An 18,249-nucleotide genomic window follows, 5' to 3' on the forward strand; every position below is an offset into this window, starting at 1 on the left:
GCAGTGTAATAGAAGTCACAATAATTTGGGCGCCAGACCATCTCTATAGCAAACTCAACTCTTTATTTACACTCTTCCTCCAGCACAATAATCATAATGGTTGCAGCAATAAAGAAATATATGTACAGCTCCTTACTCTCTCCAGCACAGTTCTTAATGTTATCCAGATGTTATGTAACATAAATCATTGGTCTCTCTTACACTCCATACTCACTGCAGATACCCTTTCTGCAGGGGCACATGCATGGATGCTAATAGGCAGGCAGCCTCTCCTCCATGCAGCTCTGACACACTCTGTGTACCTCTCAACTGCAGCTCATCCCTCCTCTGCGGGGATGATGTCTCCTGTGCTCTGACACGTCACTCTGTGTACTCTCAGCCTCAGGATCTGACACTACAGCTACCAGGCCTCTTGTAGCAGCCCTCACTCCAGGGCTTCTTCCATGCAAAGTGTCCCCCTCTCTCTTGGGTTCTCTATAGTGGCATGGAGTTCTCCCCCTCATCCAGGGCACACATTCCTTGCCCTGGCTCAGTCACCATGCTCAGACTTCCAGGCAATGCTGGGGGAGCCTGGGAGCTTCCACCCCAGGTCCCCAGCTACAACTCTCCTCTTGTGTCTCCCTTCTCAGTTCCTCTCCCCCCTTAATGACAGCCCCTCCTTCCTCTCACTTAGTCTCACAGGCTGGGCTGGGTTATCACCATGGTAACCAGTTTATGTAACTTTTCAGAAACTTCTATCTTACCCTCTAGGTGACCCCTCCTCTATTCACTGAGGTAAAGGTTTAACTAAAACACCACTAGGGGGGTGTTACATTCTCCCCCGATTAGCTGGGCACCCTAAACTACACCCAATGGGGCTGCCTAGCTAATCTCACTCACACCTAACTCACATATGACCACACACATGTAAACTTTTCTACATCACTATTGCATGAAAAATCACAGTGTAAAGTGAATACATACATAGCAATACAATGGCAGTATGAATATAAACACATTTCACATTGCATACCCCAAAACACTCCCAATGGATGTAAACATGTGAGTCACAGGTGTCCTGCTTTCTTTCAATGTACATTCAAATGTGGCTTTATGCCAAAGCAATGTAGCACCTGCCCGTGCCTGCCCATGTCTCCCCCCTCCTGGGTCAAAAAGAGACAGGTGGCTCTCGTGGGCCCCTCCCAACAAATACATCTCAGCAATATATGCAGGGGTGGCATTTGACCAGCGGGGTTGCCTTCCCCCTTTCTCTCCAACGTGGACGATCTGCCTTTCTTTGCTCACCCTAATCCTCTGGAAGGGCAATATACAGACGTCACTTGCACAGTCTGCCTCTCTTTGCTCCCCCAAATCCTCAGGAAAGGCAATATACAGACTGCATTATAATTACACCTCACACGTTGAACCTTTTCTTCTTTTGCTTCCCACTCAGCTGGGTTAAGTGGCACCACAAGTCTCAGCAACAAGCACACTGCTGCTTCATATACTGTCCCGGACAGAACTACTCAGCAAACAGCTTGCTTCACCTTCTCCTCATTACCCTTGGTCTCCTGGGCACCTAGAGACGGTCAGACATGGTGTCCCAAGGGTGTTACTCCGGCTGGGCACACTGCACTCAGTCCCTGTGTCCTGCAAGCACTTTCTCCATCTGTTGTGCTTGAGCCCCACGTTGGGCGCCATTATGTAACCCCCTGTCACTGTGTGTAGTGTGGGGTGCAAAGGGTACACAGTGCACCTCCTTCTCAAGCCCTGGCTAGCTGATGGGCATGGGTGTAAATGATCAGGGGGTCCCTGCACATGCAGGTGTTTCTTTGTAGTTAGTGGGACACAGGTAATGTCACTTTGGTGCAGTGTAATAGAAGTCACAATAATTTGGGCGCCAGACCATCTCTATAGCAAACTCAACTCTTTATTTACACTCTTCCTCCAGCACAATAATCATAATGGTTGCAGCAATAAAGAAATATATGTACAGCTCCTTACTCTCTCCAGCACAGTTCTTAATGTTATCCAGATGTTATGTAACATAAATCATTGGTCTCTCTTACACTCCATACTCACTGCAGATACCCTTTCTGCAGGGGCACATGCATGGATGCTAATAGGCAGGCAGCCTCTCCTCCATGCAGCTCTGACACACTCTGTGTACCTCTCAACTGCAGCTCATCCCTCCTCTGCGGGGATGATGTCTCCTGTGCTCTGACACGTCACTCTGTGTACTCTCAGCCTCAGGATCTGACACTACAGCTACCAGGCCTCTTGTAGCAGCCCTCACTCCAGGGCTTCTTCCATGCAAAGTGTCCCCCTCTCTCTTGGGTTCTCTATAGTGGCATGGAGTTCTCCCCCTCATCCAGGGCACACATTCCTTGCCCTGGCTCAGTCACCATGCTCAGACTTCCAGGCAATGCTGGGGGAGCCTGGGAGCTTCCACCCCAGGTCCCCAGCTACAACTCTCCTCTTGTGTCTCCCTTCTCAGTTCCTCTCCCCCCTTAATGACAGCCCCTCCTTCCTCTCACTTAGTCTCACAGGCTGGGCTGGGTTATCACCATGGTAACCAGTTTATGTAACTTTTCAGAAACTTCTATCTTACCCTCTAGGTGACCCCTCCTCTATTCACTGAGGTAAAGGTTTAACTAAAACACCACTAGGGGGGTGTTACACTAAGATATATTATATTACCCCTCTGAAGATTTTACTGTCTCCATCTTGTTTTTAAAAATACTTTGTTAAATAAATCTTCCACTTCACAAAATTTCTGACAACGGGGTGCAACTAATTCTGGGGATTTTCTGCAAGCAATTAAATTTATGTCATGCACCGGACCCGCAGACCATTTGGTCTAGAGTCTGGCATGATTACCTGCATGCCCCCTCCAGTTTCCTCTTTGACACTAATTGCTGCGGTAGACTCCAGTTGGCCACCATGTTTGATTCGGGTCTGCGCATGCCGAGACCCAACCTTTGTTAATTCCTCTTTCCTGACATTAGCTAAATGCCTTATTATTTGAAGACTATTTAAGGCACCTGTGTTATCCTAATGGTGACAGAACTTTGAGACTCTCTGCCTGTACAGATTTGAGTTCCAGTGGCTTCCTGTATTCCTGTGCCTGCCTTTGCACCTCATGTGAACCAGTTCCAAAGCTTCCCAGCTTACCTGGACCTCTGTGTACTTCAGTGCCTGCAGACTATTGCACCTCATCTGATGCAGTGCCAAAGCTTCCCAGCTTACCCGGAACTCTGTGTAGTTTAGTGCCTGCAGACTATTGCACTACCTGTAATGCCGTCCCAAAGCTTCTCTGCTTACCTGGACTTCCATGCGTTCCTGTACCTGCAAACCATTGCACCTCCTCTGATCCAGTTCCAAAGCTTCCCAGCTCACCTTGATCTCTGTGTATCTCAGTGCCTACAGACTAATACACCACCTGTGTTCTGACTTCAAAAGCTTCCCTGCTTTCCCAGTCCTGCCCATGGTGTGCTATCCGTGGACTCTCACTGCTCCCTCCTGATCTCCATTTCACGGGCCTACCTGCCTTACCTGGATATCTGAACAAAGATGTCCTGTAGACCTTTACTTCTTCTAGTATACCCTACACTCAGCATCCTCTTACTCTTTGTGCTCTCCATGTAGTCTCACTCTGAAGCCACTCAGAGAGCACCTTCTTCCTTGTTAGACTCCACACCTCCCTATGGGTAGCGTTATTCCCAGCAGACCACAAGGATCCATTAGATCCCTTGAAACTGTGACAATTTAATTTTTTTAAGCTTCTCTTCTGCTTACCATCTTTAGTGTAATGAAGCAGGTTAATACGATCCATGAATACTGCATCTGGATTTTTTTTTCTGCACAATCATGCTCATGAACATACTAATGAAAGTATATGTTTTATTGTCTTGGGGGCACATCATAGAGGGGCCTGAGTCACTAAGGAGAGCAAAGGTTAAAAAAGGAGTAACTTTGTACCTGGGCAAAACCATATTTCATTCGAGGGGGAGGTAAATTTAAAATGTGGGGACAGATTTATAGTTGGGATAGGACATGTCATAGGTCATCTTTGAATTTCAGTATAAAAATAAAGCTATCAAGTATTTGTGTGCTGGATGAAAAAACAGCCAGTATTTAACTTATGTGCAAAATAATAAACTATTTAGCACCCCTTGCATTGTAACATGGTTTGTCCTGGAGAACATTTACTCATTTTTTTGCCTTACTTTGCTTAATGACTCAGGCCCAAGGATTCTAATTCCAGTTAGCACCTCTGCTGGTTTTCCTAGTGTTGATACCACCATTTCAGATCTCCAAAATATCTGAAAAAAAACTTGTGATGCTCATCGTAAAGCTTCTTCTCATTATAAGACATAGTTGATAAACATAGTGGATCAGTATCGTACTTTTGCTCAGAAGAAAAGGTATGCATGTCCACAAAGAGTATCAAAATCATTATTTGTTTCATTGGATTTATACAAGATTTTGTAAAGTAGTATTCCTGTTATATATCAACTAATATCACTTTTTATGCACATATCAATTACATTCCATATAACTTTTCTCACAAGAGATTGCCTTCAGGAACACTTTTCATCAACAGTCAACAAGACTGATTTGAAGAATTGAAAGAAATTTTGTATTCCAAGATTTGTAGATAACTGTTTTTATTTGGTTTATTGGAAAGGCTATGGTCTTAAAGATAAGATCATGGATAAGATGTACCTGCACCCCTTCATGTGAAACATTTTAACCTAAGTTATCCAGTAAGACTATATAGGGGATGCAGAAGGTCATGTGTAGCCAGAGGGAATACTGTAATATTCCACTCACAATAGTATTATTTACCCTTTCACTCCTTTCTTCTGCTTAAAAATGCATTTGTGCCTCCTCCTCTTCTGTGTTTGGATGTGTGGCTACACATAGGTGACATGCCTTCTGACATCAATAGAAGCAGAATTTATAACATGGCTCAGAGCACAATCCTATGTCTGAGCAGTAGGCATTTGTTTGTTATTCTATGCTTAACGATCTACCCTTACTGACCCTACTTTTTCCAGACCATTCTTGTGCTGTGCCTACTCTCTTATTGCTGTTTCGATCACTTGATATGACATGGCATGTTTCTGACCATCACTGTCTGCTTGTGATCCTGGCCCTTCTTTCAAATTTTGACTTCAAACCTATGCTCCTGTCCTTGAAAATCTCATCCCATTGTCATTTGATTTATGTATTGTCTAACGCAGTGGTTCCCAAACTTTTGCAGTTCGCGGCACCCTTAGAGTCTCCAAATTTTTTCAAGGCACCCCTCCAAAATAATTACTGAGCAGTCCTGTTTTAGAAGTAGTTGGGTCAAAAAATTGTAATAAGTATTTAGGTCATGACAGAAATACCTATTTAGTTGTATGCAAAAATGCCCCCTCTGCATCCAGACCCTCTGCCCCCTCTGCCCTCAGGCACGCTGCCCCCTCTGCAGCCCTCTTTCTCGCTGCCCCCCTCTGCAGCCCTCTGTCATGCTGCCCTCTGTGACGCTGCCCCCTGTCACGCTGCCCGCCTCTGCAGCCCTCTGTCATGCTGCCCCCCTCTGCTGCCCTCTGTCACGCTGCCCCTGTCACGCTGCCCGCCTCTGCAGCCCTCTGTCATGCTGCCCCCCTCTGCTGCCCTCTGTCATGATGCCCCCCTCTGCTGCCCTCTGTCACGCTGCCCTCTGTCACGCTGCCCCCCTCTGCAGTTCTCTGTCATGCTGCTCCCCTCTGCTGCCCTCTGTCAGGCTGCCCCCCTCTGCAGCCCTCTGTCACGCTGCCCTCCTCTGTCACGCCCCCTCTGCTGCCCAATGTCCCCCTCTGCTGTCATGCTGTCCCCCTCTGCTGCCCGCTGTCCCCCTCTGCTGCCATCTGTCCCCCTCTGCTGCCCTGCTGTCCCACTCTGCTGCCTGCTGTCCCCCTCTGCTGCCCCGCTGTCCCCCTCTGCTGCCCGCTGTCCGGCTGTCCCCCTATGCTGTCACGAAGAAGGCCCCACTCTGCCAGCCATAAAAAAAAGAAAGAACACTGAAACTTACCAATCCGCACGGCGCCGACACCCAGCAGCCTCCTCTCTCCCGCAGCAGCTTGTCACTGAATATCGGCGTCAGTGACAAGCTGCTTCGGGAGAGAGGAGGCTGCTGGATCCCGGCGCTGCGCGGATTGGTAAGTTTCTGTGTTCTTTCTTTTTTTTATGGCTGGCCCGTGGCACCTCAGTGACAGCGCCGCGGCACCCCTGGGAGCCGTGGCACACACTTTGGGAACCGCTGGTCTAGTGGTTTGTCTCACCTGGGAGAATGAAGCCCATTACCTCTTTGCAGGTATGCCTGTACATATCAGATGCTGACTATCATTTCCTCCCCAGGTGAGCCAGCACCAGCTGAAACGAGAAAGGTGAATATTCTCATAGTGCATGTGACTCTATTACAGCTATTCTACATACTAATCAGTTATAGTGGGAAATTCTCTGAAATATGATAAACTAAAAAAAGATATGATCTCATCTGAGGAGATTGTAGTAAAGTAGACAACAGACATTCTAATTTGGTCACCCATTACTTTATTTTTAACAAATTGGTCGACCACTCTATTGTGTATGTTCCACTTGACAGATCAAAATCTGATCCAGTTGATTTGGAGTTGATCTGTCCGGATGGGTTTAATGATGACCTCCATCAGATGTGTCTAAGGTCAGCAAAAGTCCCAGAACAATGTAAATGAGTCAAATGCACAGTGCAATCCTGCCTGAAATTTTAGTATGTTATAACACACAAGTTAATATATTTCTAAGCGCCTGTAAGTATGCAGTATAAACAGTGAGTTATAATGACAACACTTCAGAACTCCTTTGTGACTTCTCATATCAATAGAATTTAAAATAGAAAGTGCATTATTCCGTATACTATAGTATGTAGCAATACACCATATCTTTATTAATTTACCCTTACTTCACACAGAAAATTTATTATTTTATTAATTATATCGGAATAACAAGAACCACAATATGAATAGCAAGTAATAATAATGCATACATATAATAATGGTTAGACATTTGACAGATTCTTTTCACTTTTCATCTTTAATCATGAATGTGTACTTACTTTGCTGCCACCAATCCGAGCTTCTGTAAATACTAAGTAAGTACCACCTTGTTTTTATTCCCTTGACTTAGCAAAAAGCTTTTGGATGCAAAGCCAATGTGATAAAATAAAAGTTTCTGTCTAAGGCACACATGAAATCTACTGTAAAGTGACCATCTTTCTGCAAATCACCTTTGTTCACTAACAAGTAATGTTTTCAGCTGTCATCAGAACAAAACAGGGATTTTTGATTTCCAAAAACAGCATCTAATAAAATATGTTAGGAGAAAACTAGGTCATATGATCTGACAAGCTGGTGACAAAGTTCTATAGTGATGTTTCTCCATATGTCACTGAAGCCAACTCACTCCTGAGAAAAACAGTTGCTGGATTTTTGGTAATTTATTTGACAAGCAGAAGTATATATGGCTGGCATGTTCATGCAGGGATATGAGGAAAGTTGCATTTTTTATTTATTCAATGGTAGATCAAATATATATTGTCAAAGTCGTATAATTGGATGAACGAAAGTATATTGGTTAATATTGTTTTGCTGTGCGATTGCGATTCGTATGCCACGTAACACAGATCCGTACGCCACCTAACACAGCGCGTGGGGCGATCGCACGGTAACATACGCACGTACACACTCGCATTACAACATTTAGTTATTTATATAATTCATATTCATGCTAGTCCGTTACACTGTAATTTATGAGCAGATAGTATTTGGTTTATTATTAGTTTATATAATATGATTATATGTACACTTCAGTGATATTTAAGGTTCAGCTTATAGGAAAGGTGTCATGTCTAGTATCATATTAAAACCCTATTCATCAGCAGCTGTCCGGTTCCATCGCTGAAGAGATCGCATAGTGCATACTCTAGTTATTGATGTTAGGGAATAAACCTTTGTATGATGCTGGCTATGAAATGTTAATGGACTCTGGAGCATTGGCGGGAAGAAAAGAGCTCATCCCCTGGATAGACGACCCCCACCTTTGGATTCCTTAGATTGAATCAGCCTATGACCTGTTTACCCTGGACCCATCTGATGTCTGGACCTATAGAAGCAAGCCACGTCATCTCTATTGTTTACTCTGCAACACTGACTGTATATATAATCATAGCTGCACCCCCACCAGCCTCAGTCATGTTCTGACCACAGTATTCTAAGCAGATATACTGTCCACTGGGACCCGTAGAAGCGCAGGGAAGCAAATGCAAAGCGCAGCGGTATGTATGTATCTTTTGGTATTGGCTGTAGTGTACTGTATTATATTACAATCATGTATTGAATTGTTAACTTTTTACATCTGCTAAAATAAATCACTTTGTGCGTTAGAAACACAATACAATCGCTTGGGCAATGCTTATTTGAAAATGGTTGAATTACTTTAGTAATATATATATATATATATATATATATATATATATATATATATATATATATATATATATATATATGATAGATAGATAGATAGATAGATACACCTACCAAACAAAACATCATCAATGGACATAATTAGAATACAGTTATTGCCTTGCATGAAATGTATGCTTATTATAATGGATTTATAATATAACCTATAAAAACATAGGGTCACTAGATATAACAGGTACAAATGTATTTGTCATACAAACATACAGCACTATAATTGCTCAGCATGATAGAACCATTGACCATCATCCTAATACAATTCTATTTTGCTTCACACAGGCAGACATTGCTTGACTCAGTTCCTGTGTGTCTGTGGCTGTATGACCCATCTACCCAAAGACATGATAATCCTGCTAATGGCTATGCCATCCTTGAAATGATTAATGCAGACTTCGGAAACTATTACTAAGCGAGGACAATTTAAAAATTTACAGATCTTTACTCCTAAATGAAATTTAGTTTACCTATAGAAAACAGCACTATTGAAATATTATTTGTGTTCACTTACTAAGCATTGGCTTGGACCAACTATTGCATTTTGCTGTTGCCAGTACAATTTTTATACTGGTACCCCTGCTATCTGTAATCCCTGTGGCATTCAGAAAGGAGCAGTGAGAGACTGGTGGAAACAGTGTTTGCAATGCAACCCTATAATGTGTCCTCTTATTAAATTGTGATCAATAGTTCAATACATAAAATTAGCACTAGGCTAACCCTACCATTTAGGTGAAGAAACTTGCAGTATAATCTAGTGTGGTGTGGAACCAGGATAAAGTATGAGGGTTCTTCCAAGCCCTAAGTGAAGTTGTGTGGAGTAAAGAAAATGCCTAACCTCAGCCAGGGGCAGTCTGCCTGGGGCAAACTTAGCTAACTAAGTTACATGCCAAGCAGGTGGCTATTTCATTGCATCATCCCTTTAAATGACAGGATGGTGTAACTAGGCATATCCATGGCTCCCCAATACATCAAAATTACCAGATATTAAAGTTACTAAAACTAGACTGGAGGCTATTTTATTATGCTATTCTTCACAACAGCAGGGGATTAGCTACAAATGTTTGCTACCCCTACCCTCACCTCATCTGAAGGGCTCGGATAGAACCGTGGCCATGAGCTGGGATTACTATTACAGTGGTCCAAACAATCTCATTGAAAGTAATGAAACTCACAACCTAAATAAGGGTGGGGGAGTCTGTTTGGAGGACTATAGAGCAGTATATTGAGCTGCACTTTAGTATGATACAATTAATAGTTGCTGTCATACATTTGCTATCTACTCAATTCCAGCTTAGTCATGATTACCCACCTTATGTTTATTTAATACTTTCTTCTAAACTTAAACGCCTAATCAATTTCCTTGAAAGTGTTTGTATCAATGATCTCAAAACAATGGAAAGATAAATCTAACAATTTCAACTTTATACTAATCTCTTTAAATGGACTTCAAAATATACCCTATGTATAGACCTAATGGACCTTAAAACCAACTTCCATCTCTGATCCATGTGGACTACATAAAAAGCATTAATAATACTATCTAGCATCAGAGTTTCTTGGTTGAGAAAATAATTCCATAATATCCTCCATCCTTAAAGTCCCTAGTCAGTTGTTCAAGGAAACAGGTAAGATATCACATAGTTCAGTTAGGCTTTATGATATGGACTGCTCCCAGATTCCACATACTGATATATGAGCCAATAGCCATGCACTTTCTCTTTTGCTAGGGAAGCCAATTCTTGTTGTGCTACATTATGTAGTTCCACTGCTCTTACAATAAACACTCTGCTAATCAACTGAAGAGGAAACCTCTTTTCTACCAACCATAAGCGCAAATTGTGTTTTTCACATAGGCCTGATATTAAATAAATTGTCAAAAAGTTTTCCTTTCTTGAGCGAAGAAAATTATTATAAAAAATGATTTTCCATATTTAACTAACTCTTTTCAAAAGAAGTATACTTTAGTTTCCTATCCTTTCTTGAGTCCATGCTCAATATTAAACCCATGGTGTATTTAATTTTTATGATGTTATTAACTTTGGGACACTAGAAAGGAGTAAAAAGGCTTGTATGTGTGATTGAAAGTTGTGGCTTATGTCCAGTCATGTCCCACCCCTTTTGATTTTGTCTTGGTCTACCAGGCATCTCCAAACTGGTCACTGTGAAATGGGAGTTCAGATCCCTTTAATATGCATTCAGGTTTTGCTGGTGTTAGATTGTATATTGGCTATAATAATCTACAAGTATATTCCATTTCTTCTCCTCTCCTGTATTTTATCAATTAATCTTTCTGACTCTATGGCTGACTTATTCTGGCAATTCTATTTAGCTAAAATCCTGAGAGTACCAAGATATGCACCCAGAGCTACAAGCAGTATCCTCGCACAACTGACTTTAAGATGAAGACCATCAACACCAGTTGGCAGAGGGCACAAATTCTGTTACAGTTCACACCACTATTGCTTTAGGCAAAAGAAGACTATATTTTCCAAATATATTCTCCTGCTTTCAAATAACAATTGAAATAAATGAACAGGTTAGTCTGGGACATGCAGCATGACCCACTGCCTAATGGATTATTTTAAGGCAATCACTATTTCTATTGTATTTAGTGTTATTGAAAACACAGTTTCTGAACGTGTGACATTAGATCCAGATAAAACATATTCTCTGAATGATTTAAACAATCAGTCACCCTTAGAATAACTACATAAAAGCAACCTTTCATGAAATTCACTTATTACACTGCACTCATTCAATATTGCGCTTCAGTGATTAGGTACTAGATTGTCAAAAGCTACTCTGCTTATTCAGGCACACCAAATGTTTGTGTAATGGGAGTTAATGACATACAAAGTGAAGTCTTTTTACTGAAAAGTTTACCTCTCCGCACTAGATAAATTTAAACTTAAAAGGATAACTACTGTTGTCTTTTTTTAAAAAAAAAAATGAAAAGTAGAACTTTAGGAAAAACTGTATTCTTGCTATTTTGTTTTACACAGATAATTCTACATCATAACTTTCCTTAGTTTGTCATATAACTCAAAAATTCTAGTACTAGATGTAACTTTCAGCTCATTGATACCCTATGTTTGAAATGTTTACTTCATTCATATTACAATTACTGGGGTGTATATAAATCATACTGTTTGCAATGTCACTGAATGTTTCAGCACTTTTAAAAAAAAAAAAGAAAAAAAAGAAATCTGTTCAAAGCTTCCACAGTTGGTTGGGCATATTCACACTACTGTATTCATTGCAATAGTGGCTAAGTATAATACTAATTTAGAGTGGACATTGACCATTATTGGAACCGCAACAAAAATATGTGGTCCCCTTATTTTAACGCTATATGAATGCACCATGCACTAAAATCGATGTGGTCTATGTATTAAAGCAAATATGGATGAAAGAGCAGCACATTTCCATTCTTTCCTCCATGCTTTCCTCTACTCAGCTGCACAAGGGAAGAGGAGCTGAGATGGAGCAAGGGTGCTCATGCATTATACCATGATCTATCATTATCATGCAGCATATTTCGTTACTCGTTTCCCTGCTCCGTGAACCAACATCCTCTGAGGTGGCAGAATTTAGGTCTGCTTCATTATATATATATATATATATATATATATATATATATGTGGTGGGATTCAAATAAATTAACAACCGATTCTCTGCCCTAATGACCATTTAAAATATACAAAAATGTGTTTTGCCCTTCAAACACTGTGCCATGCTGCTTTTTCCCCACAAATCACAGTTCCATGCTGCTTTTGTCCCTCAAAACACTGTGCCATGCTGCCTTTGCTTCCCTCCCTTCACTTAACTTTCTATCGGCTACTTTCTTCTCTTTTCTTCTCTTCTTCTCTTATTGTCTTATGTCTTCTAGCTTGCCGCTGATCCTCTCTCCGCTGCACCACACTGAATGTCGGGCATGACGTGACCTCATGCCCGACATTCAGTGCGGACGGAGCAAGGAGGAGGAGTGCCGACGCCGCGGACAGGTGAGGTTTTTTTTTTTTTTTTCACAGAGCCTGCTTCCCCACAAAGAAATGGGTGGACTCAGCCTATAGTCACAGTTTCGCAGAACCAAGCCTAAAATTAGGTATCAGTTCTGGTGAACCAGTGAGGACCGGCTGAATCCCACCACTGATTATATATATATATATATATATATATATATATATATATATATAAATATATATATATATATATACATACATACATACAACCGCTCTGCTCCAAAAACAGAGCACTGGGGCACTATCTAAGTTAAACCTGCAATTTCAGGTAAACCATATTTATTTTACAAAGTTAAGGGCAAAACATTCAAGGCTACCTAACATAGAAATGTAGTCAAATTAATGAATGGACACTATAGTAGAATACAGTCAAAGTTGTTTCTCTATATGTACCCAATAACTAAAAATTTCATGAAATGATTATCAAAGATAGAGGGGAGCTGCCATTGCTCATGATTGTATCATAAAGAAAACTCCCTTGGTAGAAGTGAGAAGAGTATTCTTACACTGTACCAGACACTGAGGGATTCTCCTTATGCCTTCTCCAGTTTATCAACAAGCTGCAGCCAGCAAGGACAGTTCTACATGAGGTGAACAGCAGAGAAGTAATATTTTGCATTTATTCAGCTCCCAAAATGGAATTTTCAAGGAGGCATTATCTTTTTCCTCAAGGAACCCAGAAATAGGAAAGAAAAATACATTTGACAGCAAGGGGTAGAGCTACCAACATAGCAGACTATGCATCTGCTGTGGAGCCTGGCACTTGGGCATGGAGAGTGGCGACGCATATCCAGAGCTGTTTGAGTTATTGACTGTTCTGGAGGCCCACACTCTGCATTTTAGCAAGTGCAGAGTTGGTGCATGCATAGGGGTGCTCAACTTGGGATTTCAGTTCCACTTATTATCAGTGAACCTGAAAGCTCACAAGCTTCCATGCATGCTCAGAACAGTAGAACAAAGGTCTCTTGAGTGGTAAGTAAATCTTGGTGGGTTTTTCGATACTGGAGTGTGAGGACCATTTTGAAAATTTGCTTTGGGGCCCTGTGATTACTAGTTACTTCCCTGCAGACACCTGGACCACTAGCATAGGTCATTGTGATCTATACCTATTTTAGTTTCTTTCTATTTAGGAAGAGCTTTGTGGTACACGGTTAACCTCAACTCCATGTAACTCCATGGTGCAAGTGAGCATTCCAGAACATAGACAATAGAACTGATACATGTAAATGGTGGATACAGCAGAACTAAACGATGACTAGAGAACAGGAATGCAGGATCATACAAAACCCAGGATAATTGTTAGCGTAAAAATAAAAATGTCAAAGCATGATAAAGATATTGGACTTGCTAATTCCATGATGATCAAGCACTGTTTCAGTATTTTGCTTTGGCATGAGTAAGGCTGCTATAACCTCTTTGTGACATGGCAAGCCACATTTTACCTTATAATCATTTGCAGACAGGATGTGAAGAACCCACCAGGAACCTTGGACATAGAGGCAAACTGCTCAGTCAATGTAAGTTAATATATATGAAGCAAAGAAATGTTATACTATGAATTCATCATATCATAGAACATAGAGATATTTTTAAACAGTTTGGCAACTCTTAAACCAGGTATGATAAAAGTTTCCATGCATTGTATGTCAAATTTTGCCTGTCTTCAGGAGAAATGTAACATTTACTGCAAATGCTCATACATTATAAAAATGTTCTTATCACTTTCCTAAAACCTCAACCATGCTGAACACACTGGAGATATCAAATGGATATTTAAAGTTAATTAAAATTCCAAAGTTGTATTTTGCCAAAAATATAGTGTTATGTTGCACTTTTTCTTCTTTGACTTTCTCTTTTCTATTGCTGTGTTTTGGTATATGAGTAGTTTTGCCTTGTGAGGTTTAAAACATTTATACTTTTGATTTCAGGTAAAGAATAGTTGGCAGGCTAAGCATATCAATGGCATAGAAAGTCATTAAATTGTATGCCTAACCCAACTACATATGAGGTTTAGTATTCCTGTAAAGTAAAGGCTTTATAGTTTAACAAGTAGATTCATTAAATTAGATGCTACAAAGAGACATACATATTCAATTTAATAGGACCCCAGGGGGTCTCATAGGGAAGGGGGCATATGCTAGAAGAGTTGGGCAATGCTGGAAATAAGGCGTTATGGAGCTGAGATAACTACTTGGAGGGAAGGTAATGATATGTGGTAACTATACAGAGAATAAGTAACCTCACCAAGGGAGGGTGAGATTTAGGGCAATATAAATATAGGTGATTCAGGATGCAACAATAGAAGAGAATGGGAAAAGGAGCCCCATTATTTTTTTTTGTGTTTACAAAAATGGAAAGCAACAACCTAAACTACACATGACACCAACTTCTTGTGTACCACTGCATTGGCGGAACTACCATGGTGCAGCAGGTGCAGTACACTGGGGCCCATGGAGATAATGGGGTTCACTGCATAGCAGATACAGAGGGTCAGGGGGCCCCAGTTCCCTCCTCCCTGACTCCGTGCACCAGGGCCCACAGCTCAATAGTTCCACCTCTGTACCACTGCACCATAAATTAATGTTGGTTTTAGCCTTCTCATGTACAACATAAGAAAAAGTAGACTAAAATGCCACTTTAAGCAAGCAGTTAACATAAAAAAAATTACCTTATTGAAATGAAGTTCCTTAAGCAAGTAGCAATCTATGTGCAAAAATACAGTATTGCTCTGTAGTTGCTTTTAATCAAGGCAATTCCCAATGAGTAAAGTATATTTTTCTTTACCAAAGAAATATTCCAAGGCAGTGTCTTTCCCGTTATGATGCTGACATTTAAAATAATGAAGAAAAAAATTGGTGCAATTTCAGTCACTGATATCTAAAATCCATGTGACGAATAATTGAGTATACAGTATAACATTACATTGGTAGAAGCTATTCATAACCCTGCAGGTACTAAGAATATATATATATATATATATATATATATATAGAACACCTGTATTCTGTATAGAGTATCTCACACCTCCCTATCTGTTTAAAAGTGTTGCTTATCTAAATAATCTGTTTGTCCTAAAGGGAAATAATACAATATCTAGCTGTGAAATATTTTTCTTTGCTCTTAGAGACAACCAATTTGATATTTTCTAATGTTGCTGAATGTGGGTCTGTTCAGTAATTGTAGCACAAAATCCTAAATAATGTTGAAAATGCCTATGGTCAGCCACTGTCTGCAGACTTAATAAATATTAATAGCCCCTCACAGTGAAGGTACACACGGATATCAGCTATAAAAAGAAGAATCTAGCTTAAAACAATAAAATACATTTATTTCTAAGAATGAGGCTTAGTTCATTGATGCTGAACTGCTTGTTCTAGCAGCTGACAGCACAGACAATAAATTGGTCTGGAGCAATAAGGGAATAGCCTCTGCTTCTCAATCAGGGCAATCAGTCATGTTTTGCCTTACTGGTGCTCTGTGAGGAGTGCAGGCAATGTTTACAAATACTTGCATGGTTTAATAGTCTCACTTGAAATTGCATTATAATTATTGCTAATTATTACTTTTCTGAACATTTGCTTTCTGTAGTAGAACTACTGTGGCATCAATATGAATGTTTTTCTTATTTAAAAAATATTATAGGTATGAGAGTTGTTTTGGGGTGAATGGGATTCTACAGTGAATACAGAGTTATTTTCTGGTAAGTTGAAGAGTTTGATTGGCATGTGGGGAAATCTGAAGGTATTTTGGAGTATATGTGGGATCTTTTGTAAGGGCATGTTCTGTCTCTTTTTTGATTACATGTATTGGTTTAACTTATTACTAATTAAGGCTAATGTGTGACCCTTTTGAAGGTTATATGATTGCAAATGTGGCCCTTGATATAGCACACAAATATCAACTTTAAATTTCAGTGCACAAATAAGCTATCAAGTATTTGTGTGCTATATGAAAAAACTGTCAGTATTTAACTTATGTGCAAAACAGAAAACTAGTTTGCACCCCTTGCATTGTAACATGGTTTTGTCCAGGAGACTGAAATAAGATACCTCTTCATTTAAGATCCTTAATGAATCAGGCCCATGATTACTACAATATAGCGGGTCTAATGTATTTATTATAGGCGGAGGATTCCCAACCACTCAATTGTTTAATGCTCTCCATGGATGACCGTGGAGTGAGTCACACCCATTTTAAAGCCCTATAACTGTTACACATTTCTTAAAGATAAAACGAAAATGGCATTTGTTTTGGATTTGTACCACTTGCAAATCAGGGATGTACCACAAATTAACATTCTAAGTCAATAAATCTGAAGCAGAGGAGACTTTAGATGCAAATACCAGCTCGCTAACTCTAAGGGTCCCGAAAGGCCAGTAACAAAACTGCAAAATAATAAGACTTCATAATCGATAGCTGTCACCCCCCAAACCTCGACGATCAGCTGATGCAACAAGGGGTACCATTAAGATCAGCACAAGGAGCAAGTTCCTTGAATTTTACCCCTGTTAAAAAACGGTAACATGCATCAACCAAAGCGTTCCTGATACCTGGAATGCACTTAGCCCAGAACCCAATGCTTAATAAGACAAATAGAAGGGAAAGAGGAGATGCTTTGTTTATTGATGGACTGGACTACCCCTAAATTTTGACACCGGAAGCAATGTCATGGTCCCATAATCGAGGAGCCCAGAACTCCATAGCCAACAAAATGGAGAAAATCTCTAGCATGAACAGATTTCTCACACCAGAATGTTCCAACAAAATTTTTTACCTATAGGGATAGTGCAGCAAGCAAAATTAAGGGACCTTAGCACCAATTGGATCTGTCACATTTTTTTTGCGTGTCTGACAAAATCAGATCTCAAATTCACCACCTTTTCCATAGGAAGGTGACAGCAGCCCACAATGGTTTCTTTCATAGTGACCCATTGCACCAAACAGGTGTGAAATTGAATCCATTAATTCCAGTGGCCTCATTCCTGCTAACGCTGTTAATCGCATCTGGCAGATTTACGTCTTTCTGAACAAGCTCCAAATATAAGTACAATGTGTCCAGCTATGCTGGGCCTCATTTAAAGTTAAGAGCAAGTACAGTTAAAGGAGCAAATCCGCACATAGACAAACCATGTTGACATGCAAGGGGTGTAATTGCACTTGGTGTATGCAGGGAAAACACAGCCGCCCTAGCGTGTAGCACACAAATTCTTGCTAGCTTCATTTGAACACTGCAATTTAAAGGTAAACAAGGATACCACCCTCTCCTGCCTTCAAATATGTTTTCGCATTTCTAAAATTAACCATCCTGCTGCACAACATAGCTCTAACAAGGAGCAAAATTGCACACTCTAGCTGGATTCACTGTGACCCTATGTAGGTATTGAAAGCTAAGGGCACAGGTCAACTGAGCTACATATAAAAACATATATATATATATATATATATATATATATATATATATTTCTCAGCTTGCCTTGGTGATCCTTGGTAATCTGCAATAATTTAGCCATATAACAATACATGCAGAGCTTCAAGCAGTCACAAAGTCATGGAGGGAAATTACAACCATTCTCAGTATACAAAGAATAGTTGTTTAAACTCCCACTAGTATATCCATGTGTGTGAAAACGTTCCAAAGCGTGTGTATTGGTATCTGTAAATTACCACTGTCACTTAGGTTAAAATACTTTTGTTTCAGCACCAAT

Source organism: Mixophyes fleayi, chromosome 6 (assembly GCF_038048845.1).
Source record: "Mixophyes fleayi isolate aMixFle1 chromosome 6, aMixFle1.hap1, whole genome shotgun sequence".
NCBI classification, from domain to species: Eukaryota; Metazoa; Chordata; class Amphibia; order Anura; family Limnodynastidae; genus Mixophyes; species Mixophyes fleayi.